The sequence below is a fragment of the Nomascus leucogenys genome, unplaced genomic scaffold (assembly GCF_006542625.1).
Source record: "Nomascus leucogenys isolate Asia unplaced genomic scaffold, Asia_NLE_v1 001239F_46581_qpd_obj, whole genome shotgun sequence".
Classification (NCBI taxonomy): domain Eukaryota; kingdom Metazoa; phylum Chordata; class Mammalia; order Primates; family Hylobatidae; genus Nomascus; species Nomascus leucogenys.
In genome coordinates this window covers 27,739-39,971 of record NW_022096148.1, presented here as the reverse complement: position 1 = coordinate 39,971, position 12,233 = coordinate 27,739, and the positions used below count along the sequence as shown (strand labels likewise).

The following is a 12,233-nucleotide window of genomic DNA, read 5'->3' as shown; positions in this document are numbered from 1 at the left end:
GTGATTATTAAAAAGTTAGGAAACAGCAGATGCTGACAAGGCTGTGGAGAAATAGGAATGCTTTTACACTGTTGTTAGGAGTGTAAATTAGTTCAGTCATTGTGGAAGACAGTGTGACAACTCCTCAAACATATAGAACCAGAAATACCATTTAACCCAGCAATCCCATTATGGGGTATATACCAAAGCATTATAAATTATTATACTATAAAGACACATGCACTGTATGTTTATTTCACCACTGTTCACAATAGCAAAGACTTGGAACCAACCCAAATGCCCATTAATGATAAACTGGATAAAGAAAATGTGGCGCATATACACCATGGAATATTATGCATTTATATCCTTTCCAGGGAGATGGATGAAGCTGGAAACCATCATTCCTCAGCAAACTAACACAAGAAAAGAAAACCAGGCCAGAAGCAGTGACTCATGCCTGTAGTCTCAGAACTTTGGGAAGCTGATGTGAGGAGTTTGAGATCAGCCTAACTAACATGGAGAAACCCCGTCTCTACTAAAAATACAAACAATTAACCAGGCATGTTGGCACATACCTGTAATCCTAGCTACTTAGGAGGCTGAGGCAGGAGAATCGCTTGAACCCAGGAGGCAGAGGTTGTGGTGAGCCGAGATCACGCCATTGCACTCCAACCTGGGCAACAAGAGTGAAACTTTGTCTCAGAAAAAAAAAAGAGAAAGAAAAAAAAAGAAAACCAAACACTGTATGTTCTCACTCATAAGTGGGAGTTGAACAATGAGAACACATGGACACAGGAGGGGAACATCACACACTGGGGCCTGTCATGGGGTGGGAGGCTAGGGGAGGAATACCGTTAGGAGAAATACCTATGTAGATGATGGGTTGATGGGTGCAGCAAAGCACCATGGCACGTTTATAACTATGTAACAAACCTGCATGCTCTGCCCATGTATCACAGAACTTAAAGTACAACAAAGAAAACTTTACATAAATGCATAAAGTCTAGAACAGCTAATATATTATAATGAAATGTCAACTATAATCCCAGCTCAAAGAGAACACTGTAAAATTATGAAGAGCTCTCCACAAATCTCTAAATTTATGTCCTCATAAGATTACATTTCTATTTCTTCTTGAATAATTTCCTCATTTTAGCTATGATTTAGTGATAATAAGATGGTAATTATGAGGAGAAAATTCTAACACTCCATTGAGAAAATTCTGCCTCATTTCACCACACACCTGAGTCTTAAGCAGTCCCTTCTAATGTAGCTGAATAATAGATCCTCACCTGGCTGAATCTATGAATTGAATCCACATCTGTGAAATAAGACCCCCAAGGAGAGGTAATAACCTGGGAATGCCATCAGCTCATCTTTCTTCAGGCCTTTATTTGTCATTGTCACTTGTAGAAGCAGGACAGCCCTGGCATTGGGATTGGCAGAAACAGAGAGCACCAAAGGGAAAACTGAACTTCCCTAATTTTTGGGAAACAGCAGATTGGAAACAGATGGGCTCCAGCGTTTTCCGTGTGTGAGGTCATTGTCCCAGGTAGCCTTACTCAGAACCACATTTCTTGTCAGCAAAACAGAAGTCAAACGATATTTCTACCTTCCAAGAGAGTAGAACATAAAGTCAGATTTTCTCATGGATTCCCACAAGTTCAAGAAACTTTCATGGCCTTATTTAACTGCTTAAGCATTTCAACTAAAAAATTATTTGTCTTTTAAATACGCAGGAATCTGGAAAAATTTTAACCAGAAAAAGTTGGAATTCTAAAGTAAAAAACGCATAAGGCCATAAAAATTTTTTACAGCTTTTAATTTAGATGTCAACTGGGGAAAAATAAACATTCTCTGAAGTTTGCTTTTATACCATTAAAGATTTACTTTTTATTACCAGCAATACAGGGCGACTTATTCAGGTTGAATCTTGAAGGTAAACTTTAACTTAATTTTATTTTTATTTTATTATTTATTTATTTATTTTATTTTTTTGAGACAGAGTCTCGCTCTGTTGCCCAGGCTGGAGTGCAGTGGTGCAATCTCGGCTTACTACAAGCTCCGCCTCCCGGGTTCATGCCATTCTCCTGCCTCAGCCTCTCCGAGTAGCTGGGACTACAGGTGCCCGCCACCACGCCCGGATAATTTTTTTTGTATTTTTAGTAGAGACGGGGTTTCATCGTGGTCTCGATCTCCTGACCTCGTGATCCGCCCGCCTTGGCCTCCCAAAGTGCTGGGATTACAAGCATGAGCCACCGCGCCCGGCCAACTTTAACTTAATTTTTAGTGTTGGCTAATTTTTAAGCATTTCTCAGTCACCTACCATGATTTCATCTCAGAAACCAAAATCTCAATTTCATTTAGACCTTTGAAACATTAAAACAGAAGATTAAATGCTTCAAAATAATATTTATGTAGAGACTTACATATGTGGACCAGGAATCTCCATGTATTACAAAGTTTATGAGAACATAACACATGTCGATACACACATTTAATTTTTAATTTTTAATTTTTTATTTTTATTATGATACTTTAGGTTTTAGGGTACATGTGCACAATGTGCAGGTTTGTTACATATGTATCCATGTGCCATGTTGATTTCCTGCACCCATTAACTCGTCATTTAGCATTAGGTATATCTCCTAATGCTGTCCCTCTCCCCTCCCCCAACCCCACAACAGTCCCCGGAGTGTGATGTTCCCCTTCCTGACACACATTTAATTCTGCAATGAAAACTTACAACAAATAAAACTAACAAATCAAGAAAATTTTGTAGGTTACACATTTTATGTCTAAAAATATAGGTATTAAACACTCAAGGATGGATAAAAGAAATCACAAGAGAAAATAGAAAATATCTAGAGACAAATTAAAAATATGAAATACCAAAAGTTAAGAGATACATCAAAAACATTACCATAAGGGAAAAATTTATAGCTATAAATGATTATAAAAATAAGATACCGAATCAACAACTTTACTCCTAAGGAACTAAAAACAGAGGGAAAATGAAGGACTATTAAAGAGGGACAACTAAAAGCTAGCAAAATTAAAAAAATTATAAAGATAGCAGTGGAAATAAGTGAAATAGACAATAGAAAAACAATATCAAAAATCAACAAAGCCGAGTTTGTTCTCTGAAAAAGATCAAAACTGACAAAATTTTATCCAGATTGACTAAGAAAAAAAGGGAATACTCAAATTATTAAACTCAAAAATAAAATGAGTACATTACTGACAAATTTTTGGAGTAAAAAAGGGATGTAGGAGAGTACCATAAGGAACTATACACTAAAAAATTGAATAGCCTAAATAAAATGAACAAATTCCTAGAAACAAAAAAACCTACTAAGACTGAATCAGAAAAGTTGAATAAACCTATTCAACAAGGAGATTCAGCAGGAAGATTGCGTCAGTAATCAAAAACCCAGCAACAAAGAAAAGCCTGGACCAGGTGGCTTCACTGTTGACTTCTACCCAATGTTTAAAGCGGAATTAACACCACTTTTTCTCAAACTTTTTCAAAACATTGAAGAGTAGGTAATGTTTTCTAACTTATTCTAGGAGGCCAGTATTACCCTGACACCAAGCCAGACAAAGGCATCATAAGAAAACTACAAACAAACATCCCTTATAAATGCTGATGCAAAAATCCTCAACAAAATAGAGCAACTCAAACTTAGCAGTACATTAAAAGGATTATACACTATGAATGAGTATAATTGATTCCTGAAAAAAAAGTATGTTCCAACACATGAAAATCAGCATAATATCACATTAACATAAAGGAAAAAACTCTCATGTGATCATCTTAATCAAAGAAAAAGCATTTCAAAATGTAACCCACATTCATGATAAAATATACTTCATAAACTATAAAAAGAAAGAAAACACCTTAATATAATGTTATACAAAAAACAAAAACAAAAAAACACACAGCTAACATGGTGAAAGACCAAAAGCTTTTACCCTAAGAGTGAAAACAAGGTACCTGCTTTTACTACTTCTATTTAATACAGTACTGAATGTTCTAGTTAGTTAAAACAATAAGGTGAGTAAAATAATAAAAGATATTCCAATTTTTTAAAAAGTAAAATTATCTGTTTGCAGATGACATAACCTTGTATATTAAAAATCTTTTAGTTTCTGTGAGATAAACTGTCAGATGCAATAAATAAAATTCAGCAAAGCTGCAGGATAAAAAATCAATACACAAAAATCAGTTGTATTTCTACAATAACAATAAACTTTCTGAAAAAGAAATCAAGACAACAGTATCATGTATGATAGCATCAAAATAATAAAATACTTAGAAACCCACTTAACTAAGGAAATGAAAAACCTGTACAGCAAAATCTATAAACATGGCATGAAAGTATTAAAGATGACATAAATAAATGAAAAGACATCATGTGTTTATGGACTGGAAGAGAAAATCTTGTCAAGGTGCCATTGTTATCGATAGTCATCTACAGATTCAATAAAACCACTATAAAAATTCCAATATTTTCAAAAATAGAAAAACCTATTCTAAAATTCAGATGAAATCTCAAAAATCCCCAAGTACCCAAATCAATCTTCAAAACTAACAAAGTTAGAGGACTAACACCTCCTGGTTTCAAACTTCAGTACCCAAAACAATGCTGTACCAGCATAGTGACAGACACAAAGACCAATGCAATAGAAATAAGGAACCAAAAAAAATGGTCATGATTTTAACAAGGGAGTCAACACTATTCAAAGGAAAAAGGAGGGTATATTTTAAATGGTGTTAAAAATGGATATTTACATCTATCTATCTATCTATCTATCTATATGTATATATATTCCAAATTAGCTTTTTGCCCGTCATGTGTGTTGCAGATCTATTTCCCCAGTCTGTTGACTTTTGACTTTGAGGCATTTTTCTCTCATACGAAGTTTTAATTTTTATGGAGTCAAATACATCAGCCTTCTGTTCAGTGACTTCTTCATGGGTATGGTGTTTCAGTTTAGGATGATAAAGAAGCTGTAGATATGGATAAATTAGATAAATTCGATGGTTGGACAACACTAAATATACTGGATGCCACGGAACTGTACATTTAAACATGGTTAAAATGTTTTAAGTTTTATGTTATATATATATTACCACCAAAATAGGGCCAGGCTTACAGGTTTATATGTTAGGGGTTTGGAGTACCTCTAACATTTATTCCCTTCCAGGGGAATAATTTATAAGCACCCACACAAGAAAAGTAGATACTGACTTCACAAATCTCCTTACAAGTCCCACAGCAGGGGCAGTCTGGGAAAGCAGAGGTGGAAAAAGTCACATAAACGAGGTCAATGTGAGACCTCCCATCCCCTACTCTGGAATCAGATGGAGGAGGCATGCATGCAGGCTGAGCTGGAGAGATGAGCTGGGGTGGGCAGAAAGGTCCTCCATGACCCTAGACCTGAAGTGCTCCCACATGCTCTCAGGCATGTATCAAACGAAGAAATCAGGCTAGGAAGGTAACACAGCTACTTGTATACAGGGAGCGATGAAGTATCTGAGCTGCACAAGTGATGCACAAGGAGATGGAAGCAGTCTGACCTTCACACAGTGACCTGGCTCAAATAATTTCGGGCTCTCATTAATCAGGTAAGCTCCTCTTTCTCTCTGAGGTAAGTAAACTTGAGGGGGTAAAGTGGGAGTTGGGGATAATGGAAAAGAAAGCCTGGTAGTATTTCTTCTCTGTTATAAATAAAAAGTAAAACATAAATGTCATTTCTCAGGGCCCAAATGTTAGGTGAAAAAAATGTTTGTCATCTGAGTCATGTGACGTGGACTTTAGCAGAGCAGTATACACCTGGTCATTTATCCTTTCCCTCTCACTGAATGTCACCTCAAGTGGCCAGCATGTCTGTGAAGGGCAGAAACTGGGACAGCCAAGCAGCTGGAAGAGGCCAACTAGGAAGTACCCGATGCCCACTCCATAGTGGACTCCACACTTAAAAGACAAAGATCAGCAAGTTTCAGGCTGCCTCACTAGTTATCCCCTCAAATAAAAAAAATAAAAGTAACCCCTCCAGGGAACATGTGTGTGTGTACCACAAAAAGTACATGCTCACAGCTACATGCAAAGGTGATAGGCTGGGAAGGAAGAAAATCCACCTCTGAACACCAGTTACTTGTGAGGAAGGGGCAGGTGAAGCCAACTGTCAGATTACTCACCCTTTTCAACAGACGAGCTTGCAATCAATTTTGGCAGTTTTCTCATAAAAAGGCAATTTTCACTCCTTGGGTGATCACCCAGGTCTGCAAAACTGAGCCACCAACACCACCTGCACCACTTCCCATGAGACCAAAATAATGGCTTCCTCAAAGTTCAGCCTCCCACTTACCTCCCATTCCTGTCCCATGCAGGGGGCTGCCAGCCTCCTGGGGTACAGGGGTCCAGGCCAAACCCAACCCACAGATGGTTGGTGAAACCAGCATGTTCCAAGGGACTTGCCCCACCTGGGCGTGTGCCACTGCATAGATAGGCCTGTGCTTGCTCCCCTAGGACAGAGACACTTTTCTTCCTTTGGAATGAGGGGGTGGGGAGATTTGATGGTGTCCTGTACAGGTTGGATGTTAATCTGATGTGGTCCTCTGGAAAAGCTTGCCTGAGTTCGGCGCTTTCTCAGCACGTGGTGTTTGCTGCCCCTTCAAGCTGCAGTAGTCCCAGAAGGTAAGTGCTACTGCAACCTCCATTTACTGATGAGTAGAGGTCAGGTGATCTGCAGCCGGCAAGCAGCTGCTAAGTGGCCACAGGCGGATCTGCATCTCACTTGCACAGGCCCTGCCTGGCTGCTTGGGCTGCCCTGAGACTCCTCCTCCTCCTCTTCCCTCCACTGCTCTCCTGGCTTCTATCCACAGCTGTGCTCAGGTGGGGAACACCTATGGATGCACAGGGTGCAACTACTCAGACTCCAGCATGCAGAAGGGCCCCCGGCTCCATGGTGTTTCCATAACCAAGCTCAACCTCATCTAGAGATTCAGCAAATCCAGGCCTCCCTGAATTCCCTGCAAACCAAACTGAACCCTACAAACCCCACTACACTGGTTAGCTGTCAGTCCCAGCCCCTGCTCCTCCTGGGCCCCCTGTCTGTACGCTTCTGAGGTCTACAGAATGTTGGGATCCTAAGCCGACTCTCACCCAAAGAGGTAACCAACCAGGGACCTCCAGGGTTAGAGAACATACCTAGACAGGTTATGCTGCCTGTAGGCTTGATGTCCTTCCCTAGAGCACGCCATGCTTGCCAGGCTGGAAAGGGGGCTCCAGAAACTTGGAAACCTGGGCCTGTAGCTGGCATGTGGAAAAGAGACCTGGAAAAGTACCACTCCTGTCCATGAAGCCCCACATGGAACCAGGTAATTGGGAAATACACGAGCACCAAGCCTGTCCCCCACTCAGACAACAGGTGGGAACTGCAGTGGTGACTTGCCCCCTCTGCCAGTCTGGCTGTGCCACTACAGGAGGGAGGAACGTCTAGCCCACAAGTGAGTGGAGACACTAGGTGTGGGCAGGTTCCAGTGGTTGCTGCAGCTGCACCTTCCCCAACCAGGTCCATGCAAGACCATCTCAGATGGGTGCACACCTGGGTTGGGCAAGGACACCCTCAGACAGTGAGAGCCACTGAGGAGGGCTGTCACAGAGGCCCCTTTTCCTGCTCCTAGAAAGGTTAGGGGAGTATGGGGGACCTCTCCCACCTCCAACTTCTTCCAGGAGCCACTTCTTTCGAGATGAGACACTCTCCTGCCTGCTGCCTGTTCCCCATTGGCTGCAATAGACCATTGCCAACATTCAGAGAAAAAGGGGCCTCACCTGTTTTTCCCAGACACGTCGAAGGCAGGTGGTTCATGCCCAGGGGACCTGGGGTAGAACATGTACATCTGCCTACCCCTAGGCTACACTGGCTTCATCTTATCTGTGTGATGGGAGGGCGAAGACACCATCACACAGGCCATGGACAAGTTCTACAAGAGCCAGGGAGAAGAGCGCTGTCCTGGCATGCTGCCCAGCACCCAGCTCACACACACACCTCTTATTTTGAAGCTTCCCCAAAGCAGGCTTTTGCAGTCCAGGCTCCCTGAGAAGCCTGGGGAGGAGACTCTGCCAGGCTGAAGGGCCTGTCCCCAAAGGTGCCACCCTCACCAGGCTCATCCTGACAATCTTGGATGATTTTTGCCCTGAAGTTTTGGAGTGGGGGACAGGAAGAACAGCAGACACCGTGCATCACCCACCTTTCCAGAGAGCATCAGTCCTCCAGACTGGGGCAGAGTCAGACCTCCACTCAGGCGTTTTTCTCACTGGTTGCCACTTGGGAGAAGCAGCATTTGTGAGCACCTGCCTGTCTCCCCAGGTCCTGCTCAGAAACCCCATCTGTGCCTTTGGAGAGACTGCCCTGAGCACACCGGCCCAGCAACCGCCATCTACAGCCCCCAGGACCTAATCTCCTTCTACATAGGATTCAGTGCATGTGAGCATACACTGGGCTTGATTCCTGTCCAGTAGTCCCTACCAGACATCCCATGCCCACCTCACTAAGAGAATGAGGCCACACAAACACACCCAGGCTGTCATGGTGATGGAGTGGCTTGGGGGTCCTACTTGGCCTACCCTTCATTGCTGGTTCAGAGCCAGCTGTCTGACCACATTCTTACCCGAGATGGGACTTTGGGGACATTTTCCACCAGGGTCACTGACCCCTTTTAAAGTTCCAGAAACAGAGGGCCAGCTGGTCCCCTAAGAAGTTTGGTACATGGGATAAGCCAAGGCTTGCCTTCAGGAACAGGTTTTCCACCACGTCACTGCCCAAGGCCCAGGGCATCCCCAAGTTCATGTGACACCTGCTTGCCATGTCCACAGCCCATGCTGACCCCTCCTGGAGCCACTGGAATGCTTGTTCCTGGGCATGTGATAAGTCCAGACAGCTTCAGCCTTGCAGGATAACTATGTGCATCTGGCAGCAGTAGCCAGGGGCCCATGGAAAGTTGGAGGTGAAACCAGATGCTGTGAAAATACTTTATTAGGCAAACTGCATACTATGAAACACTTTAAAATGCAGCAGGAGAGGTGAAGACACAAACGAACAAGTGCGTAGCCACAATGGCTGTTAGAACACAAGAATCCACACTGCTTCCACCCTTTACCTAGAAAAGGAAAGTTCTAGGCCACCTCCTCCTCAGCATGCTCCTCAAACTCCTCCTCCTCGGCCGGTGGCATCCTGATATTGCTGATATTCAGACACCAGGTAGTTCATGTTGCTCTCGGCCTCAGTGAATTCTATCTCATCCATGCCCTCGCCCGTGTACCAGTGGAGGAGGGCCTTGAGCCTGAACATTGTTGTAAACTGCTGAGACACGCTTAAAGAGTTCCTGATGGCTGTGTTATTCCCGATGAAGGTGGCAGACATTTTTAGCCCCTGGGGTGGGATGTCACAGATGGCTGTTTTTACATTGTTGGGGAGCCAGTCAGCAAAGTAGCTGCTGTTCTTATTTTGAATGTTCAACATTTGTTCATCCACCTCCCTCATGGGCATGCAACCCCTGAAAATGGCAGCCACCGTTAGGTAGAGCCATGGACGGGGGTCACAGGCAGCCATGATATTTTTAGCATCAAACATCTGCTGGGTAAGCTCAGCCATTAAGGCCCCGGTACTGCTGGCTGCCCCGGCTGGTCACTGGGGCAAAGCAGGCATGAAGAAATGCAGCCGGGGAAATGGGACCACATTCACGGCTAGCTTCCGCAGGTCAGCATTCAGCTGGCCTGGGAAGCGCAGGCACGTGGTGACCCACTCATGGTAACAGACACCAAGGTGGTTCCGGTCACCGTAGGTGGGTGTGGGCAGTTTTAGGGTCCTGGAACATATGTCATATAGTGCTTCATATCTATGCAAAAGGTCTCATCCGCATTTTCTATGAGCTGGTGGACTGAGAGGATGGCTTTATAGGGCTCCATCACACTGTCTGACACCTTGGGCGAGGGCAGGATGCTGAATGTGTTTATGATCCTGTCTGGGTAATCCTCCCGGATCTTACTGAGCAGAAGGGTACCATCCCAGACCCAGTCCCCCAACCCAGGGAGTGGGTCAGCTGGAAACCCTGCAGGCAGTCACAGCTCTCAGCCTCCCTTTCTGACAACGTCCATCACTGACTCATTAGCCCCGTGCCTTCTGTGGCGTAGTGTCCCTTGGCCCAGTTTGTTTCCAGCCCCACACTGACCTGTAAGACAGTACAGCCAGTCACTCGATGGCCAGGTGCCAGGTGTAAGTCATCAGTAGTCATCACCATAATGAAAAAAGGGCCAAGTGCCACGTGTGAGGTGAGAGCACCATTCGCCCTGCAGGTGGAGCAAATGAAACCCCCTCCCCCAGTTACAGGACAGCAGCTTCCCTGTTAGGAATTAAATCAGGAGTCAAACCTGAGACGGGCTAACAGACCTCGCTGCGGTGGAGCAAATGAAACCCCCTCCCCAGTTACAGGACAGCAGCTTCCCTGTTAGGAATTAAGTCAGGAGTCAAACCTGAGATGGGCTAACAGACCTCGCTGAGGGTGGCTCCTACCCATTTTCAGGGAAGGCAGTAAGCCACGGCCTCAGCTCAGCTCAGCTCCCTGCAGGGAGTTTACATCAGTAGCTCCTCACCTTGAGGAGACACCGCGGGCCTTCCTCCAAGCCCGTTTTAGGAGAAGCAGATCGAACAACTCGACTCGGAGATAGGAGGGTGTTCAGGGGCTCTGGCTCACAGTTCCCACAGCGATGACCTTGGGGCAACTCCTAGATTTTGAGCTGTCCTGACCCCAGTCCTCGCCTGGCAGCTCACCGAAAAAGAAGTTGTCTGGCCTGAAGATCTGCCCAAAGGGTCCGAGCGCAGAGTCCACGGTGCCGGGCTCCAGATCCACAAGCCTAGCGCGGGGCACGTACCTGCCACCTGAGTGGGGTGGGAGAGCATGAGCGAGGGGAGGGCCGCATTCCCAGGTGGGCGGTGGGGGAAGGAGAGGGTCTACTGGCTGGCCTCGTTGTAGTACACGTTGATGCACTCCAGCTGCAGGTGGCTGTCCCCATGGGTAGGTGCCAGTGGAGTCAATGGCATGTTCATCAGAGATCACCTCCAGAACTGCAAGAGATGGGAGGGGCCAGAGGGGCAGGGCTGAGTCAGCGAGGTGCCCCAGCCCTCTCCCACCCCCACCTCATCCGCACCCCCATCCCTAGGGCCACCGTGTCCCTGGGGTCCACCCCGGCCGCCTCGCCAGCACCCAGTTCCACCATATCCCCGGCAGAAATCCCAAGGGCCGCAATGCAGGGTCACCGCCCCACCACTGCCAACATCTTCCCTGAACACCCAGCAGGCCGGGGCTGGGCCGTCAGAGCCCCAGCTGCCAACCTTGATGCCAATCTGGTTCCCGCACTGCCCGGCCTGAGTGAGCACAATCTCCCCATGGCAAGGCGGGATTAGGGCGGCAGGAGAAACGCGAGAAAGAGGAGCAGATGCGCAGCGACCCAATCCGCCCCCCACCACCCCCGCCGCCAACGCTTAAATATCCTCGCGCCCACCTCACTCAGCCTTGGATTGGGCTCCAGAATAAGCAACAGCTTTGCTTCCATACAGGTGCACCCACCTGTGAAATCCCTTGGCGTTGAACGTCTGTTGGAGAGCTCAGGTGTCCTTGCTGTGGTCTTTCCACGTTGGGGAAAGCTGCTCAGCTGGAAACTTCCTTCCACGTCTTTAGTGAGACTAGATCCGTAGCTGAGCTGAAACTGAATTTTCCTCCCATGTGGGAGAGGGAAGACTCTTGCTTCCATATTCACAGAGTGCCTTTGCACCTGTCCTAGTTTGATGACATATTTTTGTACTGGATGGTTCCTTTCATCTATTGGGAGATCTGTGGTTAGGAAAGGCCTTCCATATGTTAACTCAACAGGACTTAAGTATAAGTTTTGCTTTGGAGCAGTTCTAACCCCAGTAAGCTATGGGTGTTAGAGACAGGCCACTGATTTAGCGACAGTCTGTTTAGAGTAGGATTAGCCTTTCACCTTTCCAGAGTAATGCAGTCTCCACGCAGAGTGAAGGTGATATTGGATTCTTAAAGCTGAGGATAGGTGATGGGTTACACCTGCTGTGAAAGATGGGCCATTGTCACTTTGCAGGCTTTTAGATTACCCAAACTGAGGAGTTTTTTTTTCTGGTAAACATTTTTCAGATGGGGTGGGGAATGCCTCGATCTAACCAGTGAA

General features: G+C 45.5%; 1 pseudogene; it reads right to left on the bottom strand.

The window, feature by feature from the left end:
* Nucleotides 1–9,167: 9,167 nt before the first annotated feature.
* LOC115833832 lies at nt 9,168–11,531 on the bottom strand (annotated as a pseudogene).
* Nucleotides 11,532–12,233: the final 702 nt, after the last annotated feature.